At 39.6% G+C, this 14,516-nt stretch overlaps 1 protein-coding gene and 2 pseudogenes across 4 annotated transcripts in view; 1 reads left to right on the forward strand and 2 right to left on the reverse strand.

Annotated features, from left to right (window-relative positions):
* MYO6 (myosin VI) overlaps positions 1-14,516 on the forward strand; it is a 145,737-nt gene that overhangs the window by 32,576 nt on the left and 98,645 nt on the right. The gene's annotated exons all lie outside the window — the stretch shown is intronic.
* On the reverse strand, positions 2,883-3,529 carry LOC118620924 (annotated as a pseudogene).
* Positions 8,254-9,046, reverse strand: LOC118620701 (annotated as a pseudogene).

Consider the following 14,516-nt stretch of genomic DNA (forward strand, 5'->3'; position numbering starts at 1 on the left):
CTCCCAGCGTTCCTCCCTTTGCCTCTTCCTGCACGTGGGTGACGGCTCACAGGGTGGGGCTCTTATTGTATTAATGACCTATTTTACAGAGGGGGTAGTTTCCACCTCTAGGATGGCATTTGGTATTTCATTTGTTATTGTTGTCTTAAACATCCTACTTACTCATACTATAATTAGACAAGGCCTTGGGTTGTATCAGGAGGTCAATAAAATCTATGATTTTGACAATGAAGGCATTTTTATGGCCATTTTTATTGCCATTTAGTGTTTGCCTGCAGTTTTGAAGGAGCTGGAAATTACCTTCTAGATTAAAACACACTTACTTGAACTTTACCTATATTTGTGAATCTTCAAAGTGGGGAACAGAAGTTAGACTTCTGCCTAAAGGTAAAAAGGGATAGAGGGAAGAGGTTTAAATATAGTTCTTGTTCATCAGGGTTTGCCTTCAGTGGGATCCTAGTGGGAAGCACTTTCTGTATGAGTGGACTGAGAGATCCTGAGTGGGGGTGATTCTCTTTGAGGGGCTGCAGGTTAAGAGAGATGTTAAAAAAAAAATGGTTGGGCACAGAGAATGGAGGTAAAGTTGAAACCAGAATTAGGAGTGTAGTAGTAGAATCAAGCTGGGGAGAATCAGCAGACCACAGGGCGTGGCAGCAAGGAACAGCGCAGAGTGAAGGGAAGTCTGTACCTCAAGGAGGCAAAGAAGAAGAAGATGGCGCCGAGGAATAAAGTACCAGCTTGCTTGACATGGAAAACTGTTGTTTGAACGGGTTGTAGATGAACTGAAAGCTGTTTGTTGTTTACTTTGTTAATCCTTGGGCTTTAGAGGAGGCACAGATGTACTTGTGTAAGGAGTCACTTTGTAATTCATGTGCATTAGTATTCCGTGCATACTTTTATTTTCCAAATATGGACTTGTCATATGTATAACTTTTTTCATTCAGTAACTGTAAATTTTCATTTATTCCAGTCATTTAGTCAGTGACTTTTACTGGGTGCCGGCTGTGTGCCAGGCTCCTACAGCTCAGGAGAAGGGAATGAGAAATGTTCAAGTCCAGTCAGTCTTTCTGCTGCTGGGTAAGCAGAGAAATGAGTTCAGTGTAATGTGGCAGTCACATTGGTTCATGTATGATTTTCCCCAACAAGTTAGTCTTTTGAAGCACAGAGTAGCAGCCTTTCTTATACTAAGGAAGAAAGTCCCAGCAATATATAAGCCATAAGAAAAGAGGAAAAGTCTGCTAAAATGCCTTCTTTGGGGGAAAAGAGTATAGTGTAGTAACTAAGAATACAAATTCTTAATTTTTCAAATGTATGCATCTTTTTTTTTTTTTTTATCCTCACCCGAGGACATTTTTCCATTTTTTGTTCAGATAGATTGGGAGGGAGAGAGAGGAAGAGACAGAGAGAAACATTGATGTGAAAGGGACACATCGAGTGGCTGCCACCTGCATGACCCAACCAGGGCCAGGGGCAACCGAGGTACGTGCCCTTAGCGGGAACCAAACCCGGGTCTCTCTGGACTGCAGGCCGATGCTCCAACTGCTGAGCTAAACCAGCCAGGGTATTTGTGGTTAATTTATTCCCCTGTTTTAAGGTCTTCCCTATTCTAAGGTTGTGAAGATGATCTCCTGGATAAAATTCTACCAGCTTTATTGTTTGCCTTACGCATGTAGATTTAAAACTTCCTCTACCCCCCCCCCCCCCCCCCGTGTTTAATTTTTGGCCACGATGTGAGGTGCAGGTCTCACATTTAATTTTTTTCCAACTATATATCTAGTTTTCCTGGTAGCATTTATTGAAAAAGTAGGCTTAAAAAAAAAAAAAAAGAAAAGGTAGGCTTTACTCTGCATCTCTTTCAGACTGCATTGCTGCTTTTGTTGTAAATCAGGTATATTAATGTATGTACGAATCATTGTTTTGTTTCATTGGTCTGTTTGTCTATTCAGGTGCTATTGCCACATTGTCTTATTATTGTAGTTTTATAATAAATCTTATTTTCCTATCTAGTTCTTCTTCGAGATTGTCTTGGCTCCTCTTGGCCCTTATATTTCTATATAAATTTAAATATGTTTTTTTAAATTGATTTTTTTAGAGCAAGAGGAAGGGAGAGAGAGATAGAAACATCGATGTGTGAGAGAAACATTGATCAGCTGCCTCCTGCACACCCCACGACTGGGAATTGAACCTGGGACCCCCAGTCCATGAGACAACACTCAATCCGCTGAGCCACATCGGCCGGGCATCTCTATAAATTTTACAGTCAGGTTGTCAAGTTCAGAAAAATACAGTCTGTTGTCATTTTAATTGTGACTGCATTGAACCTAGAGGTTACTTTGGAGAGAATTGTTTTCTCACCTAGGATCATAGTGTATTGATTAATTTATTTAGGCCTTTGTTAATTTCTCCTAAAGATGTTTTATAATTTCATAGTTTTCTGTGTAGTAGTCTTACATATTTTTTCTTAACAGCTTCATTTCCTTAAGTGGAAGCAAGTTTGTATCTTTCTATTCACAAATAGTTACACAAATTCTCATACATGACATCACTCCATCCTGTTCAGCAATGAAAAGGGTCTATTGATATATGTCACAACCTGGCTGGATCTCAAGGGCATAATGCTGAGTGAAAAGCTGGAGCAGCGAGTCCTAAGCTTAAACCAAAAGGCTCTTTGCAGCATTAACCATCTTTTCTGGGAAATATATTTCTCTACTTGCTCTGGTTACTACAGTGAGACCTCTGTGCACCAGAAGGTGGAAAATATAAACATTCTCACCTCCATCGCCCCACCACCCCCATTCAGTGAAAGTGTTATTACAAACTTTTTGTCACATTAATTAGGTAGCTCTGAAAAGAGCCTTTGTATTCTCAGGTAGTCTTAATCCTTACTTCTTGTGGAGGGTAGCCTTCTAGGACTGGGCAGATTTTGCCGTGGCTGCCTTGGGTTCAGGGGCTTTGGCCTTGGCTGGACTTTTAGTGCCTTTGTAGGTTTGGCTCCTTTCACCTTTTCAGACTCTTCGTCACTTTTTTGGCCTCTGCAGCTGCCACCAACTTCCTCGCCTCCTTCTTCACTGTCTTCTTGGCGCTATTCTTGGAGGTCGCTGACCCCATGGCCTTCTTGGATTTCTTGGCTACTCTAGCCACCTTCTTAGGTTTGGCCACGCCACCTTGTTGACCCTGGGCTTGGCTTCCTGGAAGCGGCCTTCTTGCTGAGCTGGAAGGAGCCTGAGGCGCTGATGCACTTGTTCTGCACCAGGGTGCCCTTGCTCACCAGACTCCTGAGGCCCAACTTGATGTGGCTGTTGTTCTTGTCCACGTTGTGGCCCTCAGCTGCCAGTGCTTTCTTGGGTACAGCTAGAGACACACTGCTGCACTCCTTGGAGGTGGCCATGGCCCTGGTGATGAGCTTGGGCACCACTGGCTGAGACACCTTGTTCTCAGAGGCACCAGTTGACCTGCGGACCTTCTTCTTCTTCATGGGTATCTGCTCTGCAGCAGAAGCAAGAGGCAGTGCAGGTGCAGTTTTGGACATGGTGGTGGTTTGTGATACCTGGCAGTAAAAATATAATAAGCCTCTAAGTTAAGTCTGTATATTTTTTAAAATTATACTTTGCTCTAATTTCACATTTTCAGAAGAGTTACAAGAACAATACTCTACAAAAATTCCTGCCTACTCTTCACCCAGATTCCATGAACACCTTCACCACATTTTCTTTGTCTTTCTCCATCTCTTTCTATATCTAAATACAGCTGGCACTTAGAATTTTTTGAGTGTGTATTGCATACTTACACCTGCTCCTTTACTCCTAAACACTTTCCATGTCTGTGTCTTAGTAACAAAGTCATTATCCCACATGACTACAGGTAACACTTACCAATAGTATTACTTAAAATTTGTGGAACTTACTCGGAAATCTCTCATTGTCCCAAATTTATATTCAAAGCAAATGTGGATCATGTGTTGTGTTCAGTTGTCACATTGCTTTAGTCTCTCACCTGGAACAACTCCTCATCTCCCTTTGTGCTTCATGACCTTGAAATCTTTGAATAATTCAAGCTAGTTATGTTGTATAAAGCCTCTCTGTTTGGGTTTGTTTGATATTTACTCATGATGAGATTTTGGCAGGAGTATCACAGAAGTGGAATGATGAATTACGAAGAGTTTTATTTGGTGAAGGTGGTGTCTGCCTCCTTATATACGAAGTTACTACTTTCTGCTTTGTAATTAATAAGTATCCTTGGGGAGATGTACCTATTTTTCAATTAGAGTTATTTCTAAGTATTTGATATTGTTTGATGCTATTGTAAATAGTACTTAAATTTTTTTAACTCTTCATTGTTGACATATAGAAATAATGCCATTAATATTTTCTATATTTAGAAATGATTTCTGTACATTGATCTTATATTCCACAGGCTTACTAAACTCATTTATTATAATTTATCTATAGCTTTTAAAACTATTTTATACAAACTGTCTTATTTGCACTAAAACTGTCTTATTTATTGCTTTCTTTTCAATTCTTAAATGTTTTTCTCACCTTACTGCACCAGCTAAGACTTCAAGTAAACTGTTGAAGTGGTAGCAGACCTCCTTACTTAGTTTCTGTATTTATTAAAAAATTTAAAAATTTTTCTTGATTTGATAGAGAGCAAGAGGGACAGCCAGACAGACAGAGAGATTGATTTGTTGTTTCACTTATTTTTGCATTCATTGGTTGCTTTTTGTATGTGCTCTGACCAGGGATTGAACCTGCAACCTTGGCATATGGAGACGACACTCTAACCAACTGAGTTACCTGGCTAGGGCCCCTAGTTTCTGTTTTTAAAGGAGAACTTTTCTACGCTTTACTGATAAGTGTGGCTTTTCTTTTTTCTATAGACATTTAGATCAGATTAAGGTTTTTATTCTTTCTTACAAATTTTCTAAGGGTCTTAAAAAAAAAAAAGCACAGCACAATTGACTGTTGAATTTTATCAAACTTTTGTATTATTCGTGTTGAGTTCTAATGATTGATTCTTTAAAAGTAAAATTTATGGAGTAATAATTTACATAAAAAAAAATTCACGCCCTGGTCGGTATGGCTCAGAGGTTAGAGCGTCAGCCTGCAGTGTGGAGAGACCTGGGTTCGGTTCCCGCTAAGGGCACATACCTTGGTTGCAGTTTGTCCCCGGCCCTGGTTGGGTCGTGCAGGTGGCAGTTACTTGATGTGTCCCTTTCACGTTGATGTTTCTCTCTCTCTTTCTTCCTCTCTCTCCTCCTACTCTATCTGAACAAAAAATGAAAAAATGTCCTCGGGTGAGGATAAAAAAAAAAAATTCACGTTTTTAGGAGAACAGTTTGTGATTTGGGATAGTTCCATTTTCCCAAAGCTTCCCTTGTTCCCTTTAGTAGTCAGTTTCATTTCCCCCTCTTCAGCTTCTGACCACCCCTAATCTGACTTCTGTCATTTTAGATTAGTTTGGCCTATTCTAGCACTTCATGTAAATGGAATCTTACACTGTGTATTACTGTTATCTCATGTTGTCCACTTAGCATAATGCTTTTGAAATTTATCCATGTTGTTGTGGCAATTAGTTTAGTCCTACTTATTGCTGAGCAGTTTATTTCATTATACAGATATTTATCTGTTTATTTGTTAATGGATATTAGAATTGTTTCCACTGTGGGGCAATTACAAAAAAAGCTGCTATGAACATTCAGATATGTCTTTGGGTAAAGTTTCTATTAGATAAATAAATAGGAGTAGGATTTCAGGTAGTATGGTAAGCAATCAATGAGAGTTTCAGTTGTTCTGTATCCTTGCTAACGTTTGGTATTGCCAGTTTAAAAAATTTTAGCCTCGTCCTGGCCAGTGTGGCTCAGTTGGTTGGAACATTGTCCCATACACAGAAAGATTGTGGGTTAGATTCCTGGTCAGCGCATGTACCCAGGTTGCAAATTTGATTCCCAGTCAGTCAGGGCAAGTGGGTGGGGGAGAGGCAACCAGTCAGTGTTTCTCTCTCACATAGATGTCTCTCTCTCTCTTTCCCCCCTTCCTCTCTCCCTCTCAAAAAAATTATATATATATAAAGTATACCCTTGGATGAGGATTAAAAATATTTTTTAAACCTTTCTAGCCGATATATAGTGGCATCTCTGTGGGTTTTTTGTTTTTGTTTTGAAATATAGAATTTTTTTTTTTAGAAACTCTTTAAAGTAGGAAAAGACCCTGTGAAGAATGACCAGGTGGAAAATGGGTTCCCAATAAAATGGAATTTTAGGGCAACAGAGGTCTGAAATGCCACAAAAGAGAAATAGTTCAACTGTTACTTGAACAGTGGTTAGTTACTTGCATTTTGGCATTGTTAATCACTGAATCTGGGGTTTTCTCTGAATTCTACACAAAGCACGCACTGCATAACAATTTATTGTAAATACATGATTTCTACACACATTTGAGGACAAACTGCCACCAGAAACAAATCAATACAATTACATCAAGGGCTGTACAAGCCCAGTAGTAGGTGACACATATTTTGCAAAACAAAAGATTTGAAAAAGGCTGTGCACAATGCAAATGAGGGAGTGTTAAGAAATGAAACGTTTTAAATATTATTAATTTAGACATGGTACTGTCTTTTCTGCAAAAGAAAAGGAACATTTAGTAACACGCTAGCAAATTCTATTTCTGAAAAGATTAGTGCACTTGCCAGAGTATTCTGATAAGAGTGGAGGGCTGTGGACAGCAGGTACCCAAAACACCCAGCCTTGTAAACCCCAAGGTAGTGATGGCCTTCACTCATCGCCCACTTTGTCAGAGGTCCAAAGAGCATGATCACCTGCCTGCTGAACTTGCAGTCTAAGCAGAAAGTTCAAGGAGCCACAAAGGAGTCCCCAGTGGGCAAGGGAAACAGAGAAACATGTTAAGTGAAAACTTAAAAGACAGTAAAATGGAACACAACCCCCATTCAAATCCCAGAGTTGTGGGCAAGTCCCCAAAAGTAGTTGTTAGATTTAAAAACTGAACATACCCAGCTTCCCCCCCAAAAACTCAATACATAGAAATTTCAGGATAATTGGAAAAATTGTCAGAGAAATGCTCAATGAAAATCAGGCTAATAAACTCAAACATCTCAGCGCTGAAGCAAACCCTCTGTTCATTCAGGCAACAGTGCCTCTTGCTCCACCAGCCGGTGTGGCTCAGTGGATCGAGCATCCTGCTATGGACTGAGAGTCCTGGTTTGATGCCCGGTCAGGGCACATGCCCGGGTTGCAGGCTCCATCCCCAGTAGGGAACATGCGGGAGGCAGCCGATGGATGTTTCTATCTCTCTCCCTTCCTCTCTCTCTAAAATAATCAATAAAACTATATTAAACACAAACAAAAACAATGCCTCTTGCCTCTTAGCACAGATGCAATTGGTCAAGGACACCAAATGGCTTTACAGAGCAACTTTTAATTTTTATTTGTTTTTAAAATCCTCACCCAAGGATATTTTTTCATTTATCTTCAGACAGGGTGGGAGGGAGAGAGAGAGAGTGAGAAAAAGAGAGAAGGAGGGAGGGAGAGACAGAGAAACATCAACATGAGAGAGACACATCAATTGGTTGCCTCCTGCATGACCCTGACCAGGGCCGGGGACTGAACCGCAACCGAGGTACAGGGCCGGGGACTGACCAGAACCGAACCCACAACTCTTTGGTATGCGGGCTGACACTCTAATTGAGGAGCCAAACCAACCAGGGCTACAGAGCAACTTTTTAAACTTTCCTTCTGGGCCAAGGTTAGGTCTGTGAACAGCAGGTTCCAAAGGTTACAAGGTCTGGCCCTTCCTTCCCAGACAGGGCAACACACAAACTCTCCTTTTAGGTTACATTTTATATTTTGAAACGTGGAATTATATTTCCAATGGGCATTTATTTATTAAAATGTTCTCTGCCAAGATTTCACATTAGCTTAAAATTCAAATCATTCTTTGCATTTCTCTACCGAGGTCTCCACGTCATTGTAGCACATTAAAACACCTTCTCCACCATCCATACGGTGAGCCCATGGTCAGCCTCTTTGTTCCCTAGGTGAACCAGCTAGATGTTAGTACCGCTCTGCTACAAGGGGAAAGTCCTAAGTCAAACTTATTGGAGAAGGAATGAAACTTCTTCAGAGTGCACTTTAAGAAGAGGTTCTTTTTGCTTATGAAAAGAAACCAGTGAGTCTCCTAAAGAGTAATAAAAGGGAGTATTTTACAGTTAATCACATGATTTGCAGCAAAGAATTCAGATGTTGCTCTGCTGGTCCAGGCTGTTAATACTCTTCTTGTTCCTCCTGTGGGCCCCTTCCTCTGTGACACAGAGAATGTCCACAACCCTCTGCAATACAGGGTTGTTTTCCCCTCGTTCTCCTGGCAGATCAGTTCAGTGTTCCTTAGCTTTCCAAAGTAGAAATCTTTCTTTCTCCAAGTCTTCAGTGGTAAGGTTCAATACATGGCCTGCTGCATCCGTTCTGCGGCTTTGTCACTCCCGATGCCCACTCCAGGATTCTTTCACACCACATCTGGGCCAGCCTTACGGCCGCAGTAGTTCTGTGTGTTGCAGTGGCCTCTGTGGAGCTGCAGGGCTAGAGCTGAGAGGTTTCTTCAGTTCACAGCTGGAACAGCAAGGGAGGGAGCTGCTGCCGTTTCTGCACCTTGTCTGGCAGCTACAGAGTGATAGTCTTTTTCCATCCTAGTTTGCATCCAAAAATCTTCCTAAACCGCTGAACGAATTCAAATTTTCCTGAAACTTTCCTTTTACTGATTTGTCCACAGGAATTATTTTGTTAACATCTGTCCTTTTAAAACCTACTTGTAGTATTTTGAAGTTCTGCACGTATTCATATTCTAGTGTAGCTTGGAATTTCACTTCCTTCAAGGCAATGGAGCCAGGGATCAGCGTGTCCACATACTGAGCACAACTGTTCGATTTTAGTTAGATTCAACTTCAGTGACTCATTAATTCAGGTCAACTTAGGTTATCACTGGTGACTTAGGTTATCACTGGTGACTAATGTTGCATATACGTTCACTGCCATCTTCGGGTCTCGGCCGAACCACGTCCCCTTCCCCTGTTTCCGTCCGGTCTCATTCAAATCGCCCCCAGTGCAATGACCTCATACCTCTCCTGCCCCCCGCTATGCAATGATATAAAAAAAAAAGTCTCTAGTTTTACTGGGCATTTCTCCAATGGTTATAATGTTCAACATTTTTCCCTGTGCTTTTTGGTCATCCATAATAATTTTGAGTATCTTTTACATTTATTGATTAAAAAAATTTTTTTTCTTTATTGATTTTAGAGAGAGAGAAAGGGAGAGGGAGAGAGAGATAGAAACATTGATGAGAGAGAACATTGATTGGCCGCCTCCTGCATGCCCCCCACTGGGGATTTGGCCCACAACCTGGCAAGTACCCTGACCAGGAATCAAAATGGTGATCTCTTGGATCATCATTCAACCACTGAGCCACACTGGCTGGGTGATTTTTTAAAATATTGAAACAGAGTTGCCTTTCTGAAATTAAATATCATTGTGATACAGTATACTTTTAATTTATTTCTGGATTTGGTTTGCTAATATTTTGTTCAGGATTTTTATATCTATTACTAATTTTATTATCAAGGTTACTTTACCTTCAGGATAAATTGTGGAATTCTTTACATGGGGCTGTATAAGATGTATCATATTAATTCTTCAAATATTTTCTTTTGTGAAAATATTGGATAAATTAAATATATGAGAAAAGTTGAACTATGTTTTCGTTTTGTGGCATAAACACGTAGGACTAAAAATGTGCTTCCAATGCCTATTTGAATATTTTGGAGTATCTAGGACGCAGTTAGTTCTGCAAGTTATCTGTGGTGCACGCTAAACTCCACTGTCTATGCAACATTTATAGGTTTTTTATTGCCTTGGTTTGAGGAAACATATGTGAGTCAGAATGACCCCCATCATTAGGGTGCTTCCGTTTAGTGAGAAGAACATAAGTAAATATTAGCAATAACGTCTTCTCAGCTCTGTTGTGAGAATGTATGTGGGATAAAGTGAGAACAAAGATGAGAAAGAGCGTTGGAAAGAGATTGGGCTGAGGCAGGAGAAAACTCAGAGAGAGCTGATATCAGAACTTGGTTCTGGAATGGTTTTGTCAGAGGAAGCTACTTGAGCAACGGTGTGGATGCTGGATCAGCCTGGAGTACTTGGAGTACTTGAGAATGGATGGAGAGGGGTTCTGAGAAAGAAGGTTAGAGAAAGTAGTTACGTAAAGAAATCTTTCGCCATATTGTTAAACAAAAGAAAAACATTAACACCGATATGATATTCCTTTGTGTGCAATTTACACTGTAACTAAGAACAATAATGGAGTTACTCTGTATGTTAAAAGTGGGCAAAACTGATGAACTAAGGGAAGATCCTGAGAGACTTGTAGACTCACTTTGCTGTGTAGTTGATTCGTTTTAGGTCACAAATCTCAAAGTACATTATAACTTTCAAATTTGTGCCAGGCTCTTCAATTCATTACCAGGTTTCATTGACTCTAAATTTTACTCTGGTAGCCATCAATTCTAAGAAACACATTGATTTTATCCCAGTCTTAAAGAAAGGAGATGCCAATTTGTACAGTAACTGTTAGGACCATTGCTCTAATTTTATACTCAAGTAAAGTGATGCTCAAGGTTAAACAACATAGAAGCACTCAAACTTAACTGTGAATGTTTGTTGGACACTGGAGTGCTCCAGACAATTTTAGAAGGTTGATTTAGGTTTTGCAGTCTACAGTAAAGCCTTTGACTGTGTGGATCGTGAGAAGCTATGGGTTGCTCTGAGAGCAATGGGTGTGCTTCAGCACTTGATTGTTCCGATGCATAACCTATTTTGTGGACAGGAAGCCCCTGTCAGAACAGAATATGGAGAGACAGAATGGTCTTCTATAGGCCAACATGTCAGACAGGGGTGCATTTTATTTGCCTATGCGTTTAATTTGTATGCAGAACATATTATTCCAACAACTGAGCTAGACTCAGAGGAAAGAGGAGTGAAAATTGGTGGAAGAAATATCAATAACATAAGATAGGCAAATGATACCATTTTACTGGCATAAAGAAGTGATGAGTTGACATGATTCCTAATGAAAGCAAAAGCAGGACTGCATCTGAACGTCAAGAAGACAAAAATCACCACCACAGAAAAAACACACGGCTTTAACATAGAAAGTGAAAACATTGAAATTGTGAAAGATTTTGCTTACCACGGTTCATATATCCATTCAGATGGAGACTACAGCCAGCAAAGCAGGAGAAAGCTGAGGCTTGGAAGGGCAGCAGCGGAAGAATTAGAAAGGATCATCAAGGGCAAAGACGTGTCATTAAAGGCCAAGCCGAAGATCATCTCGTATTCCTAGTCACTGTGTATGGATGAAAAGTTGGACAGTGAAGTAGGCTGATAGGAAAACGATGGATTCATTTGAAATATGATGCTGGAGGGGAGCTCTGTGTATACTCTGTGGATACCACCAGAAAGATGAACAAGTGGGTCCTTGAGAAAATAAAGCCTGAAATAATGCAAAACATGGCTGGAGGCAAAAAATGACAAAACTGAAGTTGTCCTACTGTGGGCATATGAGAAGGCAAGGTTCTTTGGAAAGGATGATAATTTGGGGGAAAATAGAAGGCACCAGGAAAAGAGGAAGACTGAATATGAGATGATTCATTCCATAAAAGAGGTCACAGGCATGAGTTTACAGGAGCTGAGCAGGGCTGTGGAGGACAAGACATTGTGGACATCACTCCTTCCTACGGTCTCCAGGAGTCAGAGCTGGCTCCACAGCACATAACACACATGTTTGAAAAAGAGGGGAAAAACCCAGTCAAATAAGTAATGGTACACCACTGATTTACGTTAGCATGTGAAAAAAAGTGCATATTAGAATTTTTATGATATATGGTATTTCATTTAATCCTCACAATAACACTTTTAAGTGGGTATTGCCCCCTTAAAAATCACTAGTATAGTTTTTTGGAGTAGCTCTTACTGAATAATCAAACTTGTGGTTGTTCACTCATGAAATGCTGAATTACATGATACTATAATTTAGCTAATTACCCTTTATTATTAAACATTTAGCTTGTTTCTAAGTTTTTTCTTCCTTTTTTTTCCTTTTCCTTTACCTTCTTCCTCTTTTTTTGTAAGTGCCACTTCAGAGAATATATTTATGGGCAAAATTCTGATTATTTTCTTAAATATAGATGCCTAGAAATAAGAATACTAGATCAAAAATTCTAAACATTTTTGTTGTTGTGAATACTCACATGAGGATATTTTTCCACTGATTTTTTAGGTGAATAAAAGGGAGGGAGTGGGGGAGAGAGAAGGAAAAAGAAACATTGATATGAGAGAGAGACATTGATTGGTGGCCTCCTATACGACCCCAACTTGGGCTGAAGATCAATCCTGCAACCCAGGTACGTGCCCTTGACCGGGAATCGAACTTGGGACCCTTCTGTCCACAGGCCAACGCTCTAACTGCTGAGCCAAACTGTCCAGGGCTAAAAATTCTAAACATTTTAAAGTCTTTGGTATATGCATAATTAGCTATGTTGCTTTTTAAAACTACAGTTACCAGTTGATATTTTTCAGAACAATGCTTAGAGATGTATGTTCCACTAGAACTTCTTTAGTGTTGGTTATTACAATATTTTTTTTTCTAATTCTGCAGGCAAAATGGTATCTCATTTTAATTTGCATTTTTTTTAAAACCTCACTGGAGGATACTTTTCCTTTTATCTTCAGATAGAGTGGGAGAGAGAGAGACAGGGGAAAGAAAGAGAGAGAAAGAAACATCCATGTGAGAGAGACACATTGATTGGTTGCCTCCTGCACGACCTAACTAGGGCTCGGGACCGAACTGCAACCGAAGTACAAGTCCTTGACCAGAATTGAACCTGTGACTCTTTGGTCCCTGGACCAATGCTCTAATCCTGGAGCCAGACTGGTCAGGGTAATTTGCATTTCTTGATTACAAAAATGAAGACTTGATCACATTAATTTTATAAGAGCTTATCACGGGTGTATAAATTTTAGGCATTTTTTATGTGATTATGAGTAAATTATAAATTAAATACAGATATAATATACAGCTGTCAGGACATTATTTTTTAAATTTTTATTTATTTATTGAACTTATTGGGGTGATATTGGTAATATGATCATATAGATTTCAGGTGTAGGTTTCTGTTATAAGGTAGGTATACTGCACTGTGTGCCCACCACCCAAAGTCAGATCATCTTCCATCACCATATATTAGGCTCCCTTCACCCCCCGTACCTCCGCCCTCTTCCCTCTGGCAACCACCACACTGCTGTTTGTGTCCACAAATTTCAGTTTTATATCCCACATATGAGTGAGATCATATGATTCTTAGCTTTTTCTGCCTAACTTACTTCACTTAGCATATTATTCTCAATGTCCATCTATGGCAGTATTTCATCCTTTCTTACGGCTCAGTAGTATTCCATTGTGTGTATGTACCACATGTTCTTTATCTAGTACTCTATCACAGGACACTTTGGTTGTTTCTATGTCTTGGCCACTGTGAATAATGCTGCAGTGAACATAGGGGTGCATATATATTTGTAAATACATATTTTCAAGTTTTTTGGCTATATACCCAGGAGAGGAATTGCTGGGTCATATGATATCTCTATTCTTAATTTTTTGAGGAGTTGCCATACTGTTCTCCCTAGTGGCTGTACCAGTCTATATTCCCACCAGCAGTGAATGAGGGTTCCCTTTTCCCCACAACCTCTCCAGCACTTGTTATTACTAGTTTTGTTGATAATAGCCTAGAATACAGGTGTGAAGTGCTATGTCAGTGTAGTTTTGATTTGCATTTCCCTTATTGCTAGTGAGGTTGAACATTTTTTCATATCTCTACTGGCTGTTTGTATGTCTTCTTGGGAGAGGTGTCTGTTCAGGTCCCCTGACCATGTTTTTATTGTTTGTTTGGTATTGAGTTTTATGAGTTCTTTATATATTCCGGATGTTAAACCTTTGTCAGAGGTATTATTTGCAAATATCTCCCATTTTGGTTGGCTGCCTCTTCATTTTGTTTTTGGTTTCTTTTGTTGTACAGAAAAGAAGCTTTTTAGTTTGATATAGTCTCATTCATTTATTTTCCCCTTTACTTCCCTTATCTTTGGGCTTAAGTTCATAAAATATTCTCTATGACAAAGTTCCATAAGTTTGTTAGCTGTGTTTTCTTCTATGTAATTTATTGTTTCAGGTCTCTGATCTGAATTAATTTTGTACACAGGGACAAACTGTAATCCAATTTCATTCTTATGCATGTGACTTTCCAATTTTTCTATCATTTATTGAAGAGGTTATCTTTACTCTGGCTCCTTTGTAAAAAATTAACTGCCCATATACATGTGGTTTTATATCTGGGCTCTCAATTCTGTTCTACTGATCTGTGTGTCTGTTTCTCTGCCAATACCATTCTGTTTTGATTAT

Source organism: Molossus molossus, unplaced genomic scaffold (genome assembly GCF_014108415.1).
Source record: "Molossus molossus isolate mMolMol1 unplaced genomic scaffold, mMolMol1.p scaffold_m16_p_8, whole genome shotgun sequence".
NCBI lineage: Eukaryota > Metazoa > Chordata > Mammalia > Chiroptera > Molossidae > Molossus > Molossus molossus.